Source organism: Cupressus sempervirens, chromosome 10 (assembly GCF_028749045.1).
Source record: "Cupressus sempervirens isolate cs-2001-9-10 chromosome 10, ASM2874904v1, whole genome shotgun sequence".
NCBI lineage: Eukaryota > Viridiplantae > Streptophyta > Pinopsida > Cupressales > Cupressaceae > Cupressus > Cupressus sempervirens.
Genome location: NC_143127.1, coordinates 832452162 through 832463251, shown reverse-complemented (window position 1 = coordinate 832463251; position 11090 = coordinate 832452162).

Sequence of the window (11090 nt, the reverse complement as noted above, 5' to 3'; positions counted from 1 at the left end):
TGTTCAAGCCTTCAAGAGGCTCATTCTTCAAGTACTTGGTGACTCTGAGCTTCAAATACATCTGTTTCTAGACCAAAGTTGCAGTAATTCATGCCAAGAGCTAAAACAAGGGCATCTTCTAGAGGTAAATTTTAGTACCAAGAGCTTTCATTTTCAAATCTTAGAAGAAGGAAGACTAGAGTATCTTTATCACTAGTTAGTAGTGCAATAGCAACAACTACACTTGCAAGATCTATTTGTACTCCTCCTGCTATTAGATCTCAACCTAGATTGCCATCAGCACATATCAATAGACCACTTGTCTATATGGCACAACCTAGAGCCCATACTTTTGCCACCTTTAATGGTGGAAGTCCTCTTTTATTGGCTCAAAGACATGACATACCAATAGCTGCACTCAAGAGTATACCAAAATTTACTATTGAAACTTCTATCTCTCCCTCAAAACACATTGAAGAGGTTGCAAATATCTGTAATATCCATGGTATTACAGAGGATAATGTTGTAGTTAGGATTTTAGCCTTATCCTTGAAAGGAAAAGCATTACAATGGTATAGAGGTTTGGCTCATGGTTCTATAACAGATTGGGATGGATTAGGAGCAGGACTATGTAAACACTTTGAGGACAAAAGTGACTATTTGTCACTTTTAGAATAGTTGACTACTATAAAAAGAGCCCTCCATGAGTGTATGACTGATTTCAACTATAGATTTCAAAAGACATGGGATAGAATACCTACTTCAGTAAAACCTACTCCTGGTAATGCCTTCTTGCATTACCTCAAAGCTCTTAACAGTGGCATTGCCACTACAATCCAAACTATGGGAGGAGATACCTTGCCTAATGCTTATGATATAGTGATAAAGTCAGAAAACATCCTAATACATGGAGGTAAGCTAGCTCCAAGGCCTCATATGCCTTTTTTCCTCGATGTTCCAAATCACCAACCAACAATGGCTCCTCTTCCCACAACTTCCACATCACAATTCCTCGCTCTAGTCCCTCAACCTTCCAAATCTTCAAATGGAATAGATGAAATCAAGGAAATGATGCAATCTATGATGTTGAATGTAGGGAACATAGATAAAAGATTGTAGGGCCAAGAGAAGAAGTTGGAGGATAGCTTCTTTGTCATGCAGAAAGTGAGCAACAAGGTGGTGACTTTAGAGAAATAGCAAGCTCAAGGTAGTAAGGCTCATCAATTGCAAAATCAAACTCTAAATAGTGGTAGGCCTCCAAATTAGAATTATGGGAACCATTCTTTTGATCAGAATAGGCAGAATAGCCATGCTTCAACCTTAAATGTAAACCAAAGAAGGGCCATAGTTCCTCAAAACAACATGGTCCAAGATCAGGATTTTTGTCCCTCATGTAACTACTCTTATGCCCGTTGTATGTGTTAGAAGGCTGAATCCTATTTGGCTATGACCATCCAAGAGCCTACAATAGGAAAATCATACAAGGAGGACCAATTTAAAGATGCCTCGTATATGCAAGGACAAGGTGATTGCTCTTTTATGAATCATTAGGTGGAGGAGCATTGTAATGTAAACTAGGATTCCATTGCTCACAACACCAGGAGAAAAAGAAGAGCTATTGGAGATGCTACCCCTCCTCTTCCCAATCAAGCCTCAACTTCAAATGCAATACCTCATGATCAATCAGAAAATGATCAATCAAATACCTTTCAGCATCAAAGGAAGAATAATTGTAGAAAAGATGTAATTAATCCTCAGGTTGTTTCATCTCAACCTCCTACAAATGCAGTTCCCAAGGATTCTACCAAAGCACCTACTATGCATTTAGGTGTGGTAGAAAAAATGAAGAAAAAAAATGTGAATATTTCCATGCGAGATGTTGTTACTACTATACCCATGCAAAATAGGTTGCTGCAACAAGAATTAGAAGGTATTGAACCAAAGGATCAGCCACCCAACATGGAAAGTGCTACCAACCTAGTACAACCATCAAGGGAGAAAGAAAAAAGAAGAATTTTAGACCCCCTCCATTTTATGTTTCTCTAATTATAGGGGATAAACTAGTCCACAATTGCATGATTGATATAGGGGCTAGTAGTTCAGTGATGCCCAGGTGTGTTGCTGATGCTTTGGGATTGAAATATGAGCCCATTGTTAGGTATGTATTACAGTTGGATGGTAGTACTGTCAAGATTTTAGGGGTCCTTAGGAATCTGGAAATGGCCCTCCATGCATGCCTTGGTTGTATTGTAACTCAAGATATATCCGTTACTGAAGTCAAACCACATTTTTCCATCTGTCTATCAAGAGACTTCACTGCCCAAATAGGTGGTTACATATCTTTTGATTGGTCATATATGTTTTTTAGAACAAGATATGGGGCCAAAGCTTCAATTAGATTAGAGCCTCTAGCCCCCCATCATACTAAGTCCTACACCCCTAATCTCATCAACATGAACTGCACTATCCTAGAAATGGATGAGAATCACATAATGAATGAGCCTACTACTTCCCTAGCAGGGATACTTGATTTTCTCTTGGACGAATGGGCTAATGTATACCAATTTGATCCTATTCCAAAAACCCTTGAGACAGGCCTTAGTACATATTGTATATTAGAGAAGGACACCCTAGTTCCCAATCTTGTGGAGATTAAAGAAGATATGAGTGGGATATGGAGTATGTACTTTGATGTCTCAAGGAATAAGAATGGGTCAGGGGCTAGTGTGATGTTGATTTCTCCTGCACAAGTAAGGTACTACTTCTCCTTTAGGCTCCAATTCAATTTCACTAATAATGTGGTCGAGTATGAATCTTTGTTTCACTGTCTCCTACTTGCTTAGAAAAGAGGAATTCAAGCTTTAAGTGTATATGGAGATAGTGAGTTGGTGGTTAACCAAGTGAGAAATCAGAATACCACCAAGAATGGTTTGTTCAAGTCTTATAAACATAGGGTATTGTATTTTCTTGAGGGTTTCAATGCATTTAATATTCAAAGCATCCCTAGAAAAAGAAAATAGACATGCTGATAGACTTGCAGCAATAGGTGCATCTTATGATGTGCCAGGGAATCTTGAGGAAAGGAAGAAGCAAAAAATCAAGATGGTAGTAAGGCCTGCCATCTCTAACAAAAACATCCATTGGAAAGTGTTTGAATCTGATGAACAAATTGTAAGCTTCTTGCAGAATGAAGCAAAATTTTCAAAGATAAACCAATCAAGACTGTAGGATCAATATGGTGATCAAATCATTAATCTCAATTCCAACAAATTGCCTAAGGGTCTCATTACCTTAGAAAGTTTTTTTAACCCTAATGACCAAGCAAGAGGCAGAGTCACGAACTTAGCTACTGATGAAGATGATCACACCCCAGTCATGGTTGCTGATGGAAAATCCTTAAACATGGGGAAGGTATGTTCTGAGATTGAGCAAGAAAATTTAATTCATCTATGTCAAGAATTTAATGATATATTTGCTTGGACGTATGATGATTTAAAGGGTTTTTACCCAAAGTTGTTTTAGTATACCATAGATTTAATTGGTAATGTCAAACTAGTAAGACAAAAATAGAGGCCAGTGAATCCCAAGATTGAACCCTTAATGAGAAAGGAGCTATCCAAATTGATTGAGGCCAATATTTTTTTTCCCATCAAGCACTCATCATGGGTAGAAAACCTTGTCCCTGTTAGGAAGAAGAATGGAGAAATTACATTGTGTGTGGACTTTAGGGACCTTAACTGAGCTTCCCTTAAAGATCACCATCCTCTCCCTTCCATGGAGTAGATTTTGTCCAAGGTCAATGGTTCAAAGAGGTTTTCATTTCTTGATGGATTTTCTAGCTACAATCAAGTGCTGGTCAAAGAGTCTGATAGATACAAGACTAAATTCACCACCAAATGGGGTACCTATGCTTATTGTAAGATTCCATTTGGGCTAACCAATGCAAGTACTACATTTCAAAAGGCAATGGAGATGGCTTTCAAAAACATGATTGAAAAGTTTGTATTAATTTACCTTGATGATATCACAGTGTATTCAAAGAGTGTAGGAGATCATTTTGATCATTTGAGATAGGTGTTCTCAAGGTGTAGAGAGTTTGGGGGTATCCCTTAACCCAAGCAAGTGTGTCTTTGCTACCAATCAAGGAAGATTATTAGGACACATTGTATATGAGGATGGTTTAACCATTGATCCAGAAAGAGAAAAAGCAATACTTGCTCCCCCTCTTCCTAAGCATAAGAAAGGGTTGCAAAGTTTCCTTGGTAGGATAAATTTTCTGAGAAGATTTACCCTTAATCTTGCTACCATGCTAAAACCCCTTACAACTATGCTCAAGAAAAGTATGGTCTTTGCATGGACCAAGGAGGGGACGGAAAGTTTTGAAGAGATTAAGGTAGCCATAGTCTCAGCCCCTACTCTCATTAATCCAATTTTTGAAAAAGATTTCATCCTTTATACCCTAGGTGGTGAATCAAGCATTTCTGTTGTCTTGACTCAAACAAATGACACAAATGAAGAGTAGTTCGTAGCCTTCTTTAGTGAAGGGCTGAAAGAATATGAAGACAAATACAACTATGTGGAGAAGAAAGCTCTTATAGTCATTAGAGCCTTAAAGAAATTTAGACACCTCCTGTCTCATAATAATTTTTTTTTTTAGTACCCCATGCCAGTGTGAAGGATTTCCTTTTGAGCAAGGATATTAGTGAGAAAAGAAATGGTTGGATTACTAAAGTAATGGAAAATGATGTTGACATCCAGATCACCAAGCTGGTAAGAGGGAAGGGGTTGTGTAAATAGATGATATCATGTAAGGAATCAGATGAGGAGGTTGCTATGATACTAATAGAGCAATAAGAGACAAGAAATAATGACCCAAGAAATTGGATGGATGATATGAAGAATTTCTTATCAGGCAATGGATATCCTCCAGAATTAGATAGAACTAAAAGGAGACACTATAGATTATAGTCAATTCCTTATGTTATGGTTGATGGTATCCTTTTAGAAAAGATTTTAATGGAGCCCTATTAAGGTGCATTAACAAGGACCAGGCTGAAAGAATGATCAGAGAGATTCATGATAGTCCTGATGGTGGTCACTTCTCAGCAAGGACAATTCCAATGAAGGTCATGAGGGCTGGTTACTATTGGCCATCCTTGTTCTATGATTGACATAGGTATGTGAGGAAGTGTGAAAAATGTGCCGTCTTCTCTAGCAAGAAAAAGCTTGCAGTTCTTTCTCTCCATCCCATTTAGGTGGACCAGCCTTTTGCTCAATGGGGATTGGATTTCATAGGCCCTATCATTCCTCCTTCTAGTTCTGGTCACAAATGGATTTTAGTTGCTACAGATTACTTCAATAGATGGATAGAGGTACTTGCATTGAAGGATGCCAAAAAATCTTCAGTTGTTGAGTTCCTTGATAGAATTGTGACCAGGTTTGGTGCCCCTTCAACCATTATTTTAGATAATGCAAAATCTTTTGTAGGAGCTCAGATTTGTGTGTGGGTGGTTGACCATAATATCTATTTGAGCACATCCTCAAACTACTATCCTGAGGGTAATTTTTTGGTTAAGTCATCCAAAAAAAACTTGATTAGGATTATGAAAAGAACTATAGAGGATAACCAGACGTGTTGGCATCAAAAGTTAAGGACTGCACTATGGGCTGACAGAATAACACCTAAGAGGTCAATAAGGAATTCACCATTTATGTTGGTATATGGTAGAGAAGCAAGGCTTTCAATTTCATTAGAATTACCATCCCTAGAACTAGCTCATTAGTTAGAGCTAATTGAAGATGATGCCATGACAGTAAGAATGGCAGAGCCGATGGAGTTGGAAGAGAAAAGAAGTCATGCCATGCAAACTCTAGAAACACATCAACAACAAATGAAAAGGAGCTTTGACAAGAAGGCTAGGGTCAGAACCTTCAGAGAGGGTGATTTAGTTTTGAAATGGGATGTAGATAGGGAAAAGCTAGGAAGACACTCAAAATTTGATGCACTGTGGAGTGGTCCCTATCTGATTGTTAGTTGCAAGCAGGCCAATGCTTTTTAGCTAAGCAAGCCTGATGGTGAAATTTTGCCTATCCTAGTCAATGTGATCTATCTCAAACCATGTTTGTGAAAGGGCTTGAGGTTTCATGTACATATGTAGCATAGTTTTTCTTTCTATTTTTTTCTAGCTTTCCAAGAAGTGCATGAGCACAAGTTTCTCCCTGTGAGATAGCCAATTTTTTGAAGTTTTGAAGGTTGCAGAGACAAAGTTTTTTAGTGTTTTCTCTTGTAGAGGTAGGGTTAGGGTTTTGTAGTGCACAGATCCAAATCTTTTGTGACTCTATAGCCCAATCGATGCATAGGGTCACTGGTTACATGCATAGCTGCTTGTGTCCCCTTTGAGTCACCAAAAATGTTACTCTTTTTTGCCCCTCGCCAAAAATTCAAAGTTCAAATGTAGGCCTACCCCAACAACTACTTCCCATCTTCTATGTTATTTTAATGCCCCCGAGAAATACAAAAATAAAAATAAATGAACGATTTAATCTTTATTGTATTTCCTTATTTTTTAAGTTTGTTTCCGCTAGCCCACATTCTTTTTGCACCGTTGGATCTTGCTAAGATCTATGTTTGTCGCTATCTCACTATGGCAAGTTGCACAGGGGTTACTCACAATGACATAGTGACATGGGACTCAGTTGAAAGTAGTCAATATGGCGATAGTGGTTTATCTTGTTCTTTCTCCAGCATCAAGTTTTGATAAGTCCTTGGCACTCGCTATCTCGCTATCAAAAAACTCAGGCATCTTGTCGTTAGTGACATAGCGAGGTGCCATGAAGTGAACATGGTGGGGCCACATGAGATGTGGAAGGATGACTATGATTGAAATAGGGTTTTGTTCCACCATTTGTGAAAATTTTTTGATGTCATCGGTACCCCGGACCCACGGCCCTTCTATAAATACACGAGGATTTTTTATTGTCAAATCAGTCTTGATCTACGATCGTCGCTATCTCGCTATGGGGAGTTGCTCGAAAGTTATGCATAGTGAGATAGAAACTCAGTGCCATGTGTCCTCAAAATTTTTTGGGGTCTAGTTCAAAATGCCAACAGTGAAGGAAACGATCAAGGCAAAATCAACGACCATTGCTATCTCGCTCTGGGAAGTTGCTTAAAGGATATGTATAGCGAGATAGTGATTCACCGCCGTGTGTCTTTGTGGGGCAAAGTTTGTTCCATAAGCCACAGGGTGGACCCTGAACTAGTGATGCATCAAGAATGAGTTTATAGATTAATGACACGTTGGCAGTTAGTTAATTTCTCATTGGCTAGGGTGATGACAGTGCAAAATGTGGGCCAGTCCCTTTAGTGAATCTTACTCACTGTCAGATTTTTAGGGATCCAGGGCTGGTGCTTGCCCATGATATGAAAGTGCATGATTCTTAAGCAATGCGGGCAAGCCCCTTCGCAACACGTGTCCTGGTGGGCCCGACCAAAGTATTAATAGAAAGGTTGGCAGTTAAGGTCGCAGTTTCTTGAGGCAGTCACAGTTAAGTTGGGAGGTGGCGCAGTTGGTAAAGAAGATATAGTCAAATGCATGAAGACTCCATGGGGTGGCAAAATAGAATGAAATCATTGGTCCACATGGCTCATCTTTGTGCCAGAATCTAGTTTACTATTTTACCTTGCTAATTCATGAGCTAGAAACATAAGATATCAGGTTTACTTGCACGATCTAATTTTCATGATTGATTTCAACCACTTCTGAGTGAATGCTTTGCTTGGTAAATGAAGGAGAACACTCCACCACCTTTGATCCTATCCATCTACCTGGTCAGAACTATTTAATGGCACCATTCTATCTTTTCAAGGCCCTATTCCATCAAAGATTAGATTTGTTAGGTCTGTGCCAAGGTTGGATTTGCCCTAGATCTGCATGATTATTCTCTGTAAGACTTAATGGAAGTGGTTGTAGAGTAACTTCAGTTAGAGGACATCTCAGTTATGCTTGAGCTATAAAGGCAATTTTTGTAGATTTTGTTCTGGTCGACTCTTCTCTGACTTCTTTGTTATTGCTTTGCAATTTCATGTGTAAATTCCCTTTGCCTCTGAACTGTATGACATTCTACCTTCTCTCCTTTAGCCATTAATGTGAAAGTGCAAGAGCTATTTGCCTCTCATTGGTGTTTTGTAGAGATCTGCAATTTGTATGACTATATCTCTTTTGGCTTGTGAGTGATGTATGAGTGAATCCTCTCTTTCCTTGTGTCATTCATTTGGGTTTTCTAATCTGCATGTGGTTGTTAGATTAAAACAAGTCTAAATGTGTATATCTTTTGGTGTCATGATGGTTCAATAGCACATGTATGGCCAGAGATTGGTTGAACAATCTATTTTGGTGCGTCACCCCCTTAGATTAGAGTAGGTAGATTTTCTTTTCATGCTTTCCTTCTCCCTTTTCCTCTCCAAGAGTAGTTAGGTGCACCCTAATAGTAAAGGAAGTTGGCCTTCTCCGGAGACTCAACCTCATAGTTCAAGTTCCACAACTTGGAGGTTGTTTCCATGTTTCACAAGGTTGTCCTTAGGTAAAAAATTTGGACAAGGGTACAAAACTCTGTGACAAAAGTTAACTCAAATTCTATTTCTACTCTTAGCATTTCATTTCATGTGGTAGCAAATTTTTAAGCACATACTTGATGATAAGAATAGATGGCCATCAATCCATCCTACTATCTCGCTATACGAATATTGAGTTGTGGAGAGAGATAGAACCAAACCTTGTAGTTAGACAGAGAAGTTGTTCTGAGACATTATTTTCATTTAAGTTGTTCTATTGTTATGAAATGGTTAGATGTTGACTATCATTTATCAAGATTCAAATTTTGATCTTTAATTTCTAGTAATTTGGTGGATAAATTCTCTATACAACTAGGTAGTATGTTAGTTAATTTGAAGATGCTGCTAAAATAATAATTTTTTTCACAAGTTGAAAATCAACTTGAAAGAAGAGGGAAACCAAGATTATGGATTCCAACAGGAGAGTTGCCTTGATCTTGGTAGTCAAGATTTAGGAGCATGCAGATGGTCTAGATTCCAATGAGAGGCATTTCGATGAGCTTGGCTAGAAGTAAGAGATTTGAAGAGAAATGAATTTGTTTAAGACTAAATCATGACCTTTGATTTCCATAAGAGTGCATAAATACTAAATCATTACCAACCGGATAGTAGTATTTGGATGTTTATGATTGAATTTTTGTATTATGCTTATATAAACTTCAAACCACTGCCAAAAGCCTTTAGACAGTTAACATGATGTAAAAAGAGAAAAAAATGCATAAAATGTTGTCCTCTTGCATTTTTCTCCACATTTTTCCATACCATCAAGAAAATAAATTGAATATTAGGATACCTATTTTGATTCTCTATAACATTTTAAAAGATGAGGTATGGTTGTTTTGGACCAAGTCTCTGCTGTTACACTATGGGCCACTTTTTAGGCATATAAACCCCTCCATTTACAAAGGAACTATATAGAATAATTATCCCCCAACCATAAAATTTGGTAAAGTATCTTAATATGATCATAAAGTGAGTATTCTTCAATTTTATTGAACCCATAAACTCTTTATATGTTCTTTTTATGAAACCCTCACCAAACAAGGCCAAAAACTAGGGCCTCTTCAAATCTGACCAAGAAATCACTTCCAAGACCTATTAGTTGATCCTACACCATGTTTATGATGATTAATCTAACTATTTTACTTAAAACCATGGTATCCTTTAGGCATATCTCCCGCTGCTATACCTGTGGCATCAAATTTGATGCAGAGTCTACAACCACAATCTACCACCACCTCCGACAGTGACTAGCAACACCCAACCCACTACAAGATGCCAAGAAAAGTTACTAGCCTCTTCCCAATGCTGACCTCTATCTTTCCAAGTGGAATCCACTTCTCCAAGGTCGTACTCTCTTCCTAGGGTTCACAACAAACTTGGGTCTCAATTAGGCTTTAGGGACACTAGCCCTCAACTAGGCCAAATAGGGTAAATTAGAGAAAATGCTTTCAAGGGTTCAAAAAAAGACTTTTTTTTTTCATACTCAGACCTATCCCACTAGGATTCATCCACTTTCAAGGTTCAAACACCACCAATAGACCTAGTTACCAAATCTAGGCCTAGGAATCCTAGTAGGTCTATTTCTAGTTTTCAAGGGTTAACTCCCAAACTTTCCAAATAAAGTGGTAAAAAAAATACATTTTTAGATACCCTTTTCCATACTCATGAATATCCAAAATTATTATGGGCTGATGCTACTCTAGCATACCCAAACATCAACTAGGTTCGCAGTCCTAATAGGCTTAAGTAGGCTGGCTTTCCAAAGCAAATCCCAAGAGATGGGGTCATAGAATCAACACATCCACTTGATACTCTTCCTCACCATTCCAAAAAAAAGTTCCACCCTTCCCTTGGGTCACAATGACAAGCTTGGGAGTTCTAGACCACTTCTTCTTTAAAACAGGGCTGAATACATGGTGATATTCAGCCTAGGGCCTGCAAGAAAAAATAGAAAACCACATTTTCTGCCCTTAAAACTCTACCATATGTGAAAATTTCCCTTAAATTTCTTCTCATTGAAAATCAGCCTAGTCTCACCATTGGGTTGCAAGTTAGAGGTCCATGAATGGAAACTAATCACATTACAACACTAACCAGGCAGCCCTTAGTAAAACAACAATAACTTGCACAAATTAATAGATAAAAACCCGAAACCAAATGTAGATGAAAGGTGATTCAAATACCTATCCAATAAGACCCAATATGTAATAAGACCCAAGATGTAAGGTTAATTGGACTTTAGGTACCATTATAAGGCAGAGTGCCAAATTGAACCAAGGGGTCAAAAATGAGTAATTTAGTGATTTTTCAAGGAAAAAAGGATTTTTATGTTTCTTAGAAATTTATAAAGGTCCTTAGAGTCATTAGGTTAAGTTTTAGGTGTCTAGGAGTGAAGATGTCAAAAATTGCAAAAAATTGCAAAAGTTGTCAAAGCAAAATTGTAAAAATGCTGACAACTTTGCAGGAGTTTGGAAATTGGTGAAGTGATGAGCAT